At 45.1% G+C, this 14,991-nt stretch overlaps 1 long non-coding RNA gene across 1 annotated transcript in view; it reads right to left on the bottom strand.

Moving 5' to 3' along the window:
• LOC122186837 overlaps positions 1 to 14,991 on the bottom strand; it is a 43,333-nt gene that overhangs the window by 28,066 nt on the left and 276 nt on the right. The window contains exon 2 of the long non-coding RNA XR_006181195.1: positions 8,486 to 8,606. This is a non-coding gene — a long non-coding RNA (uncharacterized LOC122186837). The remainder of the gene's footprint in view (positions 1 to 8,485; positions 8,607 to 14,991) is intronic.

The following is a 14,991-nucleotide window of genomic DNA, read 5'->3' as shown; positions in this document are numbered from 1 at the left end:
AAAAAAAAAAAAAAAAAAAAAAAAAAAAAAAAAAAGCAAAACAAACAAACAAAAAAGCTTACGTTAGTATTTCAGCAGTATTGAGGGGGAAAAAAAAAGGTGAAACTCTTAATTAACCACAATCCTCAAGTTACTGTGAAATTTATACGGGGAACACTGAACTATTCTTCCTCCTCTGTCCTGCATTCAGTCAAAACAATATTATTAAAATATACATCACAGGCATTAAAGGGGCACTGAGTCCAAGGCGGTGCACTGCGTTGCCATTGGGTGTTTGGAGGGAAAAGGTGAATGAATGGGCAGAGATGTTATCAAAATTGTCGTTTAGCCTAAAGTGGTTTTTTATGATGAATGTAGCTGAGTGACAAACCATTGCCTAAACCAGACCAGCCCTGCATGTGCAGCAGCACGTGGAGCAAACAGGCACCGTGTCTGCCTGTGCCTCTCGCCATGGCCAAGCCCATGGGTCCCTGCTCCATCAAAGGTCTCACCCTTCCATGGGAGGACTCTGTGTTTTTACACAAGAAAGGCTCATCTATTCATAGTTCCAGGGCAGAAATCCAAAAAGGCTATTGGAAGCATTCTGCTCCACAGTGAGAAGCTGGCCTGAAACAAGGGCATCCTGTGGGGCTGCTCCAGAAACACGCTTGGCCAATCATCCACCCGACCTGCAGGAAGGCAGCACTGAGACAAGCAGGCACAAGGCAATATTCTGCTAGGGATGGGCCTGGGGCCTCTCTTACGTCATGTATTCTTTGTCACGAGCTGCTGTGCAGAAGGGAGGTGGGTGATGGATGCTGCCCCAACCCAACAGCATCGAGGCCTCCAGGCCTTGACCCATGCAGGTTCCAATTAGCCAAAATTAGTCAGCTGTGGCCAGGGTTTGTCTTCCCTTAAACACCTAACTGTGTGAAAGCAACAGTCCCTTTTTGCCCGTCGCCCACTCCAGCCTTTGTGGCCATACACCCTTCCCCGGGGAGCCTCCTCTGGTTTTGTTTCTCCCCTTTGCGAGCCGTGCCAATCATTACAGGGTCTCAGCAGCCCCATTATCATCCTGGGCAATTCTTAACTCATTAGGCTTTAAAACTGTTGGACTACAGGAGGAAAATAAAACCACAAACCGAGCAAATGCTTCAGCACGATAAAAGGATGTTAATGTTTTACCCCACTGACAATGACGGAATCCGGAGGATAATTATTATGGATATTTCCATGGGTTTAGTGTTACTTTTTCCTGACATGAGGTCCTCTGTGCAGCAACTAATTAAAAATGGAGTTTAATCTGCAGCCAACCTCGGGGGTTGATTTGAATTCTCCCACTGTGAACTTTCAAACACGGGAGCACGTCTGTTTGCACCAACAGGATCCAATATCCTGCCTTTGCGATGGACTTTTTACATTTTGGCAGGCTGCGTGCCTATGATTATGCCAGACTGCAGCATTAATAATTCACCACCTGAACTGATCTTTCAGCATGAAACACAAGTAAAGACGACGTTAAGTGCTGCTTGGATTCCCTTCCACTGCTGCTCCCCTATTGTGTCTTCAGATTGTGCTTAATCTAGTGGGAATTTAGTACTAAATTAAAAAAAGTCACTTCTTAAGAGGTCAAATCCACATTTACGGCTCAGGAGAGAAAGCAGTTTTCCTGTTGAGTTTACCATTAATAATATTTTTGGGTTTTTTGTTTGAATCTCTGCATCAAAAAGAGATAAAACACTGTTAAACGGAGATGCAGGAGAGGAAGAAGGAAATTTTAACCACTTCTTAGCAAAAAGCTTATTAATACTCCACTCTTCTTCCCTCTGCTTGTGTGAAGATTACCTGCAGAGATTAGAGGGCATCTCCTCGAGCAGAAGGGTAACACTTTCCAGTTTGAAAGTACTTTCTGCATTGAAACAGAAGAGAAACCTCTTGTAGTGGGAAAAAAAAAAAAGGCACTAAAACATTTTTATATGGCTGAAAATAACCCGGACATCTTCACTATGCTCAGATAACTGCCAGCCTCACTCAGCTGCATGGGCTCCAGCAAAGGAGCCATGACCAGATTCCTCCCAAAGCGTGGCACAGCTGCTGTCTGTGCCCTTTGCATCCCAAGCTTTAGCAAGGTATGCATTATATGCCAGGTCTTCCCTTTCTCAGGTGTTGCTGTTATTGTTTCAGGTCAAAAAAAGAATGGGAAGGAAAAGAAAAAAAAAGGAAATGGGAAGAAAAGGAAGATAACCTCCATTTTGAACAAAGTTTCAGAGTTTTCCATAGAACTTGCTGTTTTCACGTACTTCCATGTGATTTCCTCTGCTGCCTTAATTGTTGCATCCCAAAAGCTGTTACAAGGAAGGGAAAGCACTTTGCTTTCCATCCCAAAATAGGCAGCGCTGCTATTTTACACGCTTCCACTGTTCAGGTGCTGTTATCACATTAACACTCAAAGATCCCAAATAAGGTCAATGCCTTTGTCTGTCAGCCTTTGTACAGTGAAGAGACAGTCCTTGCCCCAAAGACCTTAAAATATAAATAGATAAGGCAGACAAAGGGAGAAAGAAAGAACATTTCTATCGTTGCCACAGATAGGAAAAGGAAAGATAAAATGGTTTGCTGAAGGTCAGTGACACAGAGCTGAGGAAAGAACACTCTCAAGTCTCTATCAAGCATCTTTAACCATGGAACTGTCCAAAAAATAACCCTGTGTCCTCCAGTGTTTCATTCAGGCCTCTGCAGTGATGCCCAGATGGGGAACTGTAAGGAATCTCTGCAGGCTGTCACTAGTGCTGGGTTTTCAAGTTCTGGAAGAGGTCCTAGGGGCAGTGCCAGGAGTTTGACCTCAGGTAGGTCCAAAAAGGGATCTCCAAAATTCCAAGTTTGGACCTGACCACCAGGAACACAATTCTCAGAGGAAAGCTGGTATGGCTGCTCCTCAGCACCCGTCAGCAGAAGTGGATTGCTGCATTCAAGCATCCACCCTCCAAGGAATGGGGTGAGAAAAATACAAAAGCAAATGGGAAAGGGTGCAAGAGACTAAAATCTATCAGTTGTGCCAACCACAGCACTAGGATAGGAGGGAGACCATAGAATCATAGAACTGTCAGAGTTAGAAGGGCCTTTAAAGATCATCTGGTCCAACACCCACAGCTCCATCAGTGCTCACAGCCCATCCCCTGACCTTGGCTGTCTGCAGGACAACACAACCTCTGTGAGCAACCTGTGCCAGTGAGATGCCTAGTTTAGGTCTACATGCTCCAAAAACACAGGTATATTAAAAAGACTTATTGGACAGAAGTGAAAGGACTGAAGGATTCAGTTCCCTACAACACTTTTCACTTCCACAGACAGCCAGAAGGGGAAAAAAAATAGGAAAAAATGGCATAAGCCACTCTGCAAAATAGCTTCTTCACCCCCATTTAGTGGCTGGTGCATGCCCTGTCATCTGAGATTTTCCATCCTTTATTCATTTTTCTGGATGTCAGAGAAAAGAGCTCTCTTACAAGCTTTATGCCCCACTGTATCCTATGGCAGCTGGCTCTGTGATTAACTGCGCCGTGTGGTGGCTCTCATCAGTGGCTATGACATGCCAAGCAGGTAATGTTAGAAGTCTTATGTTGAAGCAGAGTTTAAGAGTGTGTTTAGTTAACCCAGGTTAAGGTCTGCAGTTTCTCTCTCCTTTCTCTGCCTCCCCCCAGCATAACTGGTCACAGAAATTTGTAGGTTTGGGGTCTGGTGTTTCTTTTTTTTTGAAACCTTTGTCTTCATAGAGCTGCTGGTGTTAGATACACCACAGCAAATACGGATGCATATATAAAATAAGTGGCAGCACATGACAAAAATAAGTCACAGCTCTATCGCAGTGGCTTTCCAGGTGGGATTTGTGCGGTCCCTTGTTGCAGGACCGCCAGCTGTAACACAGGTAATGAAGCTTAATTTTAGAGCACAATGAGTGTTTCATCCCATGAAACCATGAGAGTTGGTCCTAGATCAGGCTCTGGATTCATCCCCAACCCTTCGCATTACCATAGTTAATGACCTATAATGATATTTTAACCATGACTGTACCCCAGATGATCAGTGGAGCTCATGGTTCACTCAAGCCACTGACCCCTCCTACAGCCCATGACCCACCTTGGCTGTGCCCCCTAAACTTCCTTTTGGAAACCAACACCTCTCCTTAGACACAGTCTTTCCTGTAAACAACTGAGCCCTGGCTGTTACTGCAGTTACTGCAGCTACTGCAGCCATCCAGAGCCATTACCAGTGTTTAAAGAGAGCTTGAATTACTGATGGATGGGGCACTCCAGCTCACAGTTGTCTTTTGCTGTAACTCTGCTGTTTTTCACAGCCCCAGGGGTTGTTTGTGTTCAGCTCTTCCAGGGACAGGGCAGAGCTGTGGGGGTCATGGGAGGATCCTTCCAATGTGCCTGGGACCAGACCCAACCAAGAGTGAGAAATAAGATTGCTGAGAGTAACAAGTGCACAACCAAGATTAGAAATACAATCTTTCTAAACATTGTTAATGACACATTCTGCATCATCAAAGTGACCATCTTTAGCTCAACTTGTGGAATATTTCATCTTTTTTCCCCCTTTCTCACACTGTTGCTCTCTGCTCCACGCTCTTCATAGGGGCTGATGTCTTCCACTTCCATCCTTTCACATTTTTTCCCCAGATGCCTGCAGTACAGTGTGAATAAGAGCAGCCCTGGTTAATAGGGACATTCATGGAGGTGCTCATCTCAAAGCATCTCCTGTAAGGCAGCCTTGTCTTGCCCATAGCCCCACACCTGTCCTTTGTCACAGCTGGGCAGCCCAGACCTGGAATCCAATCCCAGGAGGGAGGTTATTTTATCTTCAGAGAAAGGCAAACAGAACAGGCACTCATCGATCTTGAGAAAGAAACATTAGCCAAGTCAAACACACACAAATGTCTGAAGCAACAGGATGTCCATGATGTAATGCCTGGATTCACCTTGCCAGCTCCTCTTACATCAAGGACAGTCTTGGAGGGAAAGTGAAGAGACTGAGCACAGGGCGAAGGATTTGTAAAGAACACTGACCAAACCTATTCTGAATCAGAGCTGGTTGCTCGCAACAGCTCAGCTTTAGTGCTGGCAGCCTCCACACAGCACTGCCAGACCCAGTAAGTCACCACCAGCTGCCCAGTGTGTCCACTTGAGCTGGCTCCCCTCCAGTGGGCTGTGTCCTACTGCCTTGTGCCATTCAGCCATCCACTAGGATGAGTTCACAGGGACTGCTGTGAGAAGTTTTTCCTTTTTATCCTATGGAAGTGCCCCCAGGGAGACAGGGATCTGGCTGGGAGAAGAGCCCAGGCAGCTCCAGCTGCAGCCAGCTGTGGCTTTGTGAGACAAAAGCACCTTGGCAGAAAGAGAAAGAAACAGCAGGGCACCAACCCTTCCCCACAACACACGCAACTTTGTGCTAGCATTGATGCAAGGACTCCAGCAGAGAAGCTACTGCTGACAAACCTGCCTTTATCCAAGGCTATGAGCTGTATTTTTAGTTATTGGCTCAAACCCTCTCGCTTCCGGCCAAAGAGCATGTAGGAGGGTGGATGTAGCCACCCTCACACTATCCCTTTCTGGAGCCAGCTGACAGTTGTCCCACATCACAGAGTTTGCTCAGGGCAGCAATGGGATGGCATAGGGACAACAGGAAAGGATGCATTCCAGGCTTAGCTATAAGGCCATCCATCACAAGTTGGGAAGTTGTTTTGCCCTTAAAGTTCTTAAGATAAGTGCAACACAAAATAACCTTTACAGTCAGAGGGCAGTGAGCCCTGGCACTGCTGCCCAGGGAAGTGTGAGTGTCCCATCCCTGCAGGTGTTCAAGGTCAGGTTGGATGGGGCCCTGGGTAGTCTGAGCTGGCAGCTGACACCCTACCTATGGCAGGGGGTTGGAGCAAAATGGCCTTTAAGGTTCCTTCCAACCTTAACCGTTCTATGATTCTATGAAAAGTAGCCTTGGCTTCTTAATTCTACATCTCAACACACAGCGCTCAGCACATCTGAGCTAAGCACTGTGGCTACAATCACCAGCAGTGATTTAGCTCATAAACATGCATGGACAGTCCAGTGGTCTCCATAAAGATTACACTGGTCTGGATTGATGTCAATCATTGATAAAGGCTTACACCACTTTGAAATCCAGTTACCTGTCCAAACAAAAGCCGAAAGATTCACTACTCCTTTGCAAAATCTAGCTGCCAAATGTAGGAATCCCCTTGAGCACAGCCAAGAAAGGCAGCAGAACCTGGGTCCCAGCAACCCTTGGTCTTTTGAAGTCTCTGGTGCTTCCCAGGTCTGGCTGGCAGAGATGGCACTGGGAGGAATCGTGGTCCTTCCCCTGAAGCCAGTTAGAGGAATGGGAAGAACAGACATAATTAAAAAACATTGGGGGAAAAACTTAATGGAAAGACTGCAAAATGGGTGGTGGCTTTTTTTTGAGTTGCAAGTCAAAGTTCTGTTTGATCTACTCATTTACCAGAGCTAGTTCAGAGAGCTAACTACTGGCATGGACCTCAAAAGTTTATTTCCTTGCCAGTATTCCCCGGCTTGTATTACTTCCTCTTAACAATAACACCATAAAATTAGACCTTCATTAATGCTGAATTCCACTTTAATTCACAGAAGAGAGCTAAGAGACCTGATGTGACCATCCAAGCACTGACTAAAGCAAATACCTCAGAGGATGCTATAATAAAGAGTCAGCACCTCACAGAGACGTGTCATTTTGCAATGATCTGCCTCATTAAGCCTGGCATGGTGGACTGACCATCCCTGCTCAGATGCCTTCTGATACCTGAAACGGGTGCAGGTGGGAAGCAACACACATCCCATAAGATTTCCCTTTACCCAGCTGGCCTTCTGCTTCTGGTTAAGAACTTTTAGCAGTCATTTTTAATGCCAAAACACAATGTTTCTCAGCTGATAGGAGAACTGGATGATTCCAGTGGGAAATGAGAATTTGTTTTAGAGAGCTTTTGCTAGAAGTAAGCGTTCAGTAAGTGGGGGGTCTTCCCTCCCCTTGCTGTTTCTGAAGAAGCAGAAGTTCATGTTTCCTTTTGGAAGTTTTAATTATGTCAGTAAAATACAGTTTGTTTTTAAGCTGGATTTTTTCAGTTGATTTGGCTGAAGTGGCACATTGCAGCCTCTTGGGCTTCAGTAGTTTATTTTTAGTCTTTTGAAAAAAAAGAAAAAAAAAAAGAATTAGAAAAAGCACACCTAAATGGGAGCCTTTGTTAGCAAAGGTCATTAAGAGTTCTGGGGAAACTTTTGTCTAATTTAGAATTGTTCTTAAATAACACTGTGTTCCTGTTCACGTTTAATTTCTCACTATTTTATTTACATTCTGCACCATGGACTCCAGCATGAGACATGAGTCAGCCTGGAGATATTAACAGCCATTCTTGAACGTGCTACCAGAGATTTGTGAGCACTGCCTTTGAATCAGCAAACATCTGAGGTGCAGGCTTTTAAATGGAAACTTTCTTCAAGATATCTCTATTTAGGATCAGCTCTTTGCAAATTTGCATTATCACAATCTACTCTGACAACTGTTCCCATTTCCAATGAAGGTGGAAACTGTTTCTAAGCAGCTATCAAGAAATATTTAAAACGCAGACGGGTTGATGAGAGTAATTCAATTATTCTTTATTACATAAAATCATAGAATCATTAAGGTTGGAAAAGACCTCTAAGATCATCCAATCCAACCACAGACCCACGCCCTCCGCACCCACTGACCGCATCCCTCATGCTGTATATTGGCAGCTCTTGAACACCTCCAAGGACGGTGGCTGCACACCTCCCTGGGCAGCTGTGCCACTGCATCACCACTCTTTCTGAGAAGAAACATTTCCTCATATCCAACCTGAGCCTCCCCTGGCACAATTTAAGGCCTTCACCTCTCGTCCTATTGCTGTTACCTCGGAGAAGAGGCCAACCCTCACCTCAGCACCACTTCCTATCAAGGAGCTGTAGAGAGCAATAAGATTTCCTCTGATCCTCCTCTTCTCCAGACTGAACAATCCCACCTATGTATGTTTATAGATACTTAATAGTCCAGTTTTTCTCTTTGGAAATCTACAGAAGGCCAACATCTGACACAACACATTCCCACCAGGGACAGCCCATAGTGATGCTCCATTTCTGACCAGAGAGCAGAACTGCTCTAAGTGCCCTGGCCCCTCTGCACTGCACAGCCCAATGCTGCCTGAACTGAGTGAGAAATCACATGAGCCTGGTTCAGAAGGGAGAAAAAAACCTCTTTCCTTTAGAACTCCTGCTTTCTCATAGCCTGCAAAAAAATAAAGACCTGAAATCAACCCACCGACCCGGCAGCAGCCAGCCTTGTGCTTTATTCACGTGCCACGGTGGAGCCAGCCCAAGTGTAGCACCAGGCAGAAGGAGCCAGCAGTAATTCTGTGTGTTTATTTTCCCTGGGTGTGTGCAGCCAGCTGCCAAGCAGCGTTGCTTACCTCATGGGCATACAGCAGCAGCGTTGTGAGCCAGGCTGGGGCAGGGGGAAGGCTCCAAGGTTGGAGGTTCAGGAGGTTTTGTGTCTTCCTTAGGGTAGAAAAATCCAGGCTAGGTTCCCAGCTTAAAAATAATAAAAATAGTAATTATTCCTACCAACCCCAGTGCTTCTGACCTCCACGGTTCTGGAGGTACCGAGTGAAATGAAGATTTATTCCACAATGAAATATTTCTACCCCAAGCCCCATTCCCTGTTAGAAGCTCTGGTCCATCACCAGGCTCTGCAGGGCCTCCAAAGGCTGCTATTCAGACACAGCCCTGAGCAGCCTCCAAGCTGCGGATGCTCTTATCCCCGTCCTCCATCCCCTTCCAGACAGCAGTCTGTCAGAAGAAAGAAGTGTCCTCATGGCCTTCCTTCCCCTCCAGTCTGCATTTTTCATCCCCACGTCTTTTTCAACATAGAACAGCTCACTGCCACAAGAAAACTTCTTTATTTTCTTCCTGACAATGGTCCTTGGAAGCCCTCAAAGCCGTCACTTCTCTGTACTTTGTTCATTCCCTTTCTCCTCCCCTGGCTCTCGTTTTTCCCTGCAGCCCACTGTTTGTTCTGCCCCTTTGGCTTCCCCATTTGCCTCTGAAAAAGGAAGAATAAGGCAGTAGAGAAGGGATGGGAAGAGAAAAGCAGAAAGGATTGAAGTCACAACTGGGGACAGCTTGGGACCAGATTCCTTTCTTAGTGTTATTCTTGCTCAAAACGTCAATAATTTCATCATTATGTTCAATTAATTTTCAGTCAGCTCTGTCTAATCTTGTTGTAGGAGGGGAACTAAGAGATGGGTTGGACAAAAAGAACCCAAAGAAAATGATTATTTTTTTTAATCTCCATTTTTAAAATCAGCTGCCATCCTCACAACCAAGCAGAGCTCTGCAATCCTTTCCTCTGGGGTTTCTCACAGGTGTTTGGTCTCTGCTACGTTTCCATGACTTTTTATTAACTGCATTCATTCTTCTGCTCCCATATTTCAGGTCTCAGGGCAGGGGTGGTGCACTTTCAGGATGCTCACATTGATTGGCAGCGTGCTCCCAAGTACTGTGCTGCCCATAGAGCCTTCAGTGCTGCCAGGGTTCCAACCCCGAGCTCTGGGGTATTTGAGATCTCAATTATTTATGTGATCATGCTGTGGGTTAATGCTGACTGACACTAAAACACTGCCTAGATTTAGGTTCATAAAATTTTTATCCCCGCTATGAACTGCAAGTCTTTCTCCAATTTCATTTAAAGGAAACAGAGTATCGAAAAGCCTACTGAGGAATTCATGAGCAACTTGCTGCAACCTCGCTTCTCCTCCTAGACAAATCCTGGGACTTGATTACCATAGCAACATATCATAATTTTAATTCCCTTCCTGATTGCCCCTGCTCAGAGCCCAGTACATCTGCTTGCCTTCCTAGGAGCTTGCCATGCAATTTGGGGTGGGTGTAGAGCACGTGGCACCTGCTCCTTATGGCTCACGAAGGACCCAGGAATGGACATGGCATCGTTTTTGGGGTGAAATACCCAGAAAGGGTCAATAAAATTCAACAAACCCAATGCAGTCAATGCTGATGCTCTGACGTGCGGGCATCACAAAGGTGCAGATTGATTGATGGGAGATCCTTGGAAGGAATGATTTTTGGGGGGTTTTACATATGGCAGCTTCCAGCATTGCAATGGAACTGGGAACACAGTGAGCAGCGTCTATGAAAGTGCAGCATCTCCAGCAGTGACAATTCCATGCTTTGAGATGTATCTTATTTTAGGATTACAATCTCTTTGTCTCGCTGGAGCAAGGTGCAAGCACCAGAGATGCCTTTCTCAACTCATCCACTGTAACTGTACATATACACCACAATCACTGAGAAGGAGCAACCATAGAACATCCCGAGTTGGAAGGAACCCAGAAGGATCATCCAGTCCAACTTCCTCACCTTGCCAAAACTTGGGGATAGACTCCGTGCTGAAATGTGGGCAGGACCTCAGCCCAACACCGTCAGAATGATGAATCCAAGCACGTAACATTAATGGCTTGAGGCAGAAACCCCTTGCTCATAGACAAGAGCCCATCAGGGAGCTCTGTTGGGTCATAGCATCTGGGTACTTGTTTCAGTCTATTTCATATATAGAAAAAAATAGTCACATCAAAAATCTAAATGGAATAAAAGGAATGTGGGCACATATTTGTTATGGGGCAGACTAACAAAGTGCTCCATTCTGATCAGTACTGACAATGTGGTTCTGTGCATCAGGAACACATCCCTGCCAAAAGGGCCAGCAGCAGCATAAACCTGCTATGTTCTGTGAGATATGCAGTTATGTGTTGAGCATTTCATAATGCCATGCACATATATATATGTATAACACACAATACATACTCTGTATCACATATAATATGTAACATACAATATGCCCAATTTTGTTGCAGGCCCCCAGAGAGCCACAGCTCATTGAAGCACAAGGAAGACACAGGAGCTTTGCCTTTTCCTAAGGCAGAAATGAATGAATGCAGCGCTGAAAAGAGCAGATTGAAACTGTGGCAGTTGGGTGTGTTCCTCCACCTTGAGAGATCCACTTCTTCCTATTGCTGAAGGGTTAAAAATTGGAATAGAAACTGTTTTCCTTCTTTCTCTGCACTATTTTATTTAGTTTTCCTTTCATTATTGTTTTCCTTCTTCTAAAATAAAAGTAACCTAAGTAATTACAATCATAAAATGGATGCGAGCAAAATGGGTACTGCGGGATTTATAAAATACAAATTCCCCTTTTCTGGGAAATGCAGTCTCCTCTGCACTTAAGCTTTTCAAGCCCTGCCCAGCTCCGAAGGTGGCACAGACCCCATAAGGCTTGTAAGCCCCAAAGAAGAAATCACTTAAATATCCAGCCCTCCCCAGGACCCACTTCAACACATGCAGCAGAGTTACAGCGTGCTTCAAGCACACTAACAGGGATGCTCCCTGCACTGCAGCAGGGAAGGACTGCCATTAGGAGCAAGTCAGTGGCTGCCTAACAGATGAATTGGGTTCCACTGGGACACACCACCATGCCCTCCATGGAAATGGTGCAGTGCAGCTCACTGTGCTCACACCTAAGGATCCGCCACCGTGCTGAATACCCAACCTACATAAGGTCACCCAGCACCAGGCAGAGCCAGCTCCTTCCCCAACAAAGGAGCCCATTGGGTTTTCTTTTTTCATTTTAAACTTTTCTGAATATGACCCAAGAAAAACCTTCCTTGATGTTAACCAAGCAGTTATTGGCAAAATTTCACCAGCATGAAAACAAGGAATCTTTCTTACAGGCTAAATGTAACCAAATTGCCCCAGTCCTGTCAAGCCCTCTTTTCTTTTCATCATTCCTTTATTTATTTTTGAACTGATAACTGCTCTTTGCATTTACATCAGCCAGAAAGGGGGAAATCCACTCTGACTTAGGGAAGCAGAACATCAGTTATCAGTCTGAGACACCATGTAACCTCCTTTAGAAATTAACAACTGCTTCCAAACTACTGGAAAATCCTCAGAAGAAGGCAGGACAGATCACTGGGCCCCTATCAAAGAGCTGCATTTCTTCCATGGTCTGTTTTCCACAGTAGCACTAGAGCTAGAACTATGTGGGAGATGGCTGTGTTTGGAAATGTGGTGTCCCAGATACAATTCAGCATCTGAAATGGGCTCCTGTACATCCCAAATCACTAAGTTCATGGTTAATTATTCAAGTATGGACCAAAATTTTCCTTACACATCCTTCTAGGGATGTTATTTTGCCCAGAAAAAATCAAGCAAGTGTTTTTGAGTTGATGCCTCATAGACACTGACTTCCTCAACAGCAAGAAAAAAAAAAAATCTTCATTACCTTAAATAAGCTCAGTTCATTTAAAGAGAATTTACAGTCTGACAGATCAACTTTGTTTTCTTATCACTACTTCCTAGAAATGAGGGATGGAGAAGATAAACAAAGGATCAGGGAGATGCACCAAAGATCAGATTTTACCTTCCTACCCCCGTGGGAAGCCCTGATTTCACACAGTCAGACACCCAGGTACAGAGGTGATGAGTTCTGGCTTACCTGGAGAACTTCCAGACCTAAAACCCTGATTTTCTTCCCTTGCTGACCCAAAACCACAGTCAAGTAATGCAGGATCAGCTCCTGCACACGCACTTGTTGCAGACCTCGGTGAAATTCCGGGAAGACAGATGCACCATTGGCAGCCCTGTACAACAATGTACATTTTTATGCTAAGTACATTTTTTTTTAATGTGCTGTTTTTTTGGCAACGTGACAGCAAAGTTAATCAGACCTTTCATTGCTTCAACCGGCTTTAAAGGATTTGTAATATTATACTCACTTCTTAGAGAGCAGAAGGAAATTGTTTGTCTGATTCAGAACCTGTTATTTATTGTGCATTAAGAGCACAATCACCTAACGCAGTCAACAGCAGGATATTTCATCCGTGCTTTAGGGAGGTGGGAGTGGAAAGCCTCTACGCTGTCCTACCAAGTGACATAAACCTACTCTGATCTCAGAAGCCACCTCCCGAATACTAAGGAGCTGGGACATAATGGCTTTTAAAGAATATAGTTTCCAATTAGGTCATTGGTTTCAAACACAGGGTGTACTAAATTAGTAACATTTGGTGGTGAATTTCTTTGAAGTTCTCATTAATTTTGGTCTTGGATTTGAACTTTTCTTGGCCATGTTCCTTATAGAATTTGGATCCCGGTTATGTCAAAACAACTGATTAGCCCCACAGTTTGAAGGCAAGGGGGATTAGGTAGGGCGGGTGTTAGATTTCATGAAAGGCCTATTTACCTCGTCGTTTAGCATGACCAAATGGGAGGGCAGCCAACAGGGGCTACACGCTGGAAAAATTCCAGTGCTCCCAGCTCATTAGGGATCTCTGCTGCAAACGGCAGCGCTGTGCTTGCGATTGCGGCCGCTGGTCAGATCCATGGTGGGACATTCCCTGACCCATGGGCTCTGCTGCCCAGACAGGCTGCCACTTCTTCAGCTCCTGGGAAGGCAGCGAGAAGGAGGAAGTTCTTTAAGGGATTCTTCAGATGGTGCCTTCATCCTCATGAAGGGCTCAAAGTAAGCTTTTCCCAGCAAGTCAATAGAACTCTTTCCATCAGCTCCAACGAGTTCAAAACCAGGCTTTTGAACAGATCAGAATCACCAACATGGAGAACTGTTAAGGAGCTCATGAGGATGCTCTGACACAGCTCCTGTCTAAAGAAGCAATAAGTTTAATTCCGGAATTAATGAACCCTAGCCCAGAGGAGAAAATACACAGTGAGTCATGGCAGCAATGAAGCTTGGGAAATCCTCAATGGGACATGCTGCAGTGAGTGGAACCTGCAACACACACTTGTGTCCATGGTGCACAACTCCTTCCTGAAGGCTCTAATTAGTCACAGGACAAAGGAATGAACCCGGGGCCTTCCCTGGAGATCACAGCCCGGTGTCATGGATCTGGCAAGCAGAAGGCTCAGAAGTCACATGAAGAAAAATGCTCTCACTGAGAGCAGGCTGTGAGACAAGACACTGTCTGTCCCCAGGGGACACTGATCTTGAGCTGAGATGGCGCATCAGATTTGGAGGGTGCAAGGCCAGTGTTACTTATAGGTCAAGTGGATGCATGCAGGCTTGGCACTGCTTTGAGCCCTCCCTGGGCAGCCTGTGTCAGTGCATCACCACTCTTTCTGAGAATAATTTTTTCCTAATATCCAACCTGAACCTCTCCTGGCACAACTGAAGGCCATCAGCTCTCATACTATTGCTGTTATCTAGAGATGAGCTGATCCCCCCAGTGCTTGCTCAGGAGCTCTGAGGACAGCAGTGGTGTTCAGCCATAGTAACAAGGTATAAAAGTGAATAAAACTTATCTTTTCCTCAAAAGGAAAAAAAAAAAAAAAAAAACAAACCACAAACATCTTGACATTGCGCTTTCACTTGAGAAAATGACTGGTTGTTATTTCCATCTCTAGACAGCGCAGCATCACTGCTCACAAAGTTCTCTCTTACACCAAATCACTGCAACTGTCCCAATGCAGACTTTGCTCTCAACAGCCCCATGAACACGCTCAGCTTTCAGCATGGATTCAACCACTCCAGCAGGGAATTCTTAACACAAATAGCACTCCTACACACGCAGAGGTGTTTGTAGGATCACGGTCATACAATTAATAGAGAACTAGCTTTAATAAGCCTAATTAGAGTCGCTCTCCTAGGGTGCAAAAAGTAACACTGATACCTTACTGGCTAGGGAGAGAGAAATCACAAGTCTGATGGAGCTCCTTCCCACAGCCTGGTGATCTCAGAGAGGGACTTCAGCAATCCATCCTATAAAGCTGGAGCTACTGAACACTGAGCTGGATGCATTCAAGTGGAGCCATGGAAAATACTTTTTAATTCTTTGTTTCCCAGCAGTAGACCATGGCTTGGAACCATTTCCTTCACAGCTCAGAAATGTCC

The sequence above is a fragment of the Lagopus leucura genome, unplaced genomic scaffold (assembly GCF_019238085.1).
Source record: "Lagopus leucura isolate 7727_CA_CO unplaced genomic scaffold, USGS_WTPT01 Super-Scaffold_100040, whole genome shotgun sequence".
NCBI lineage: Eukaryota > Metazoa > Chordata > Aves > Galliformes > Phasianidae > Lagopus > Lagopus leucura.
The sequence above is the reverse complement of the archived record's forward strand: the minus strand, read 5'-3'. Positions and strand labels throughout refer to the sequence as shown.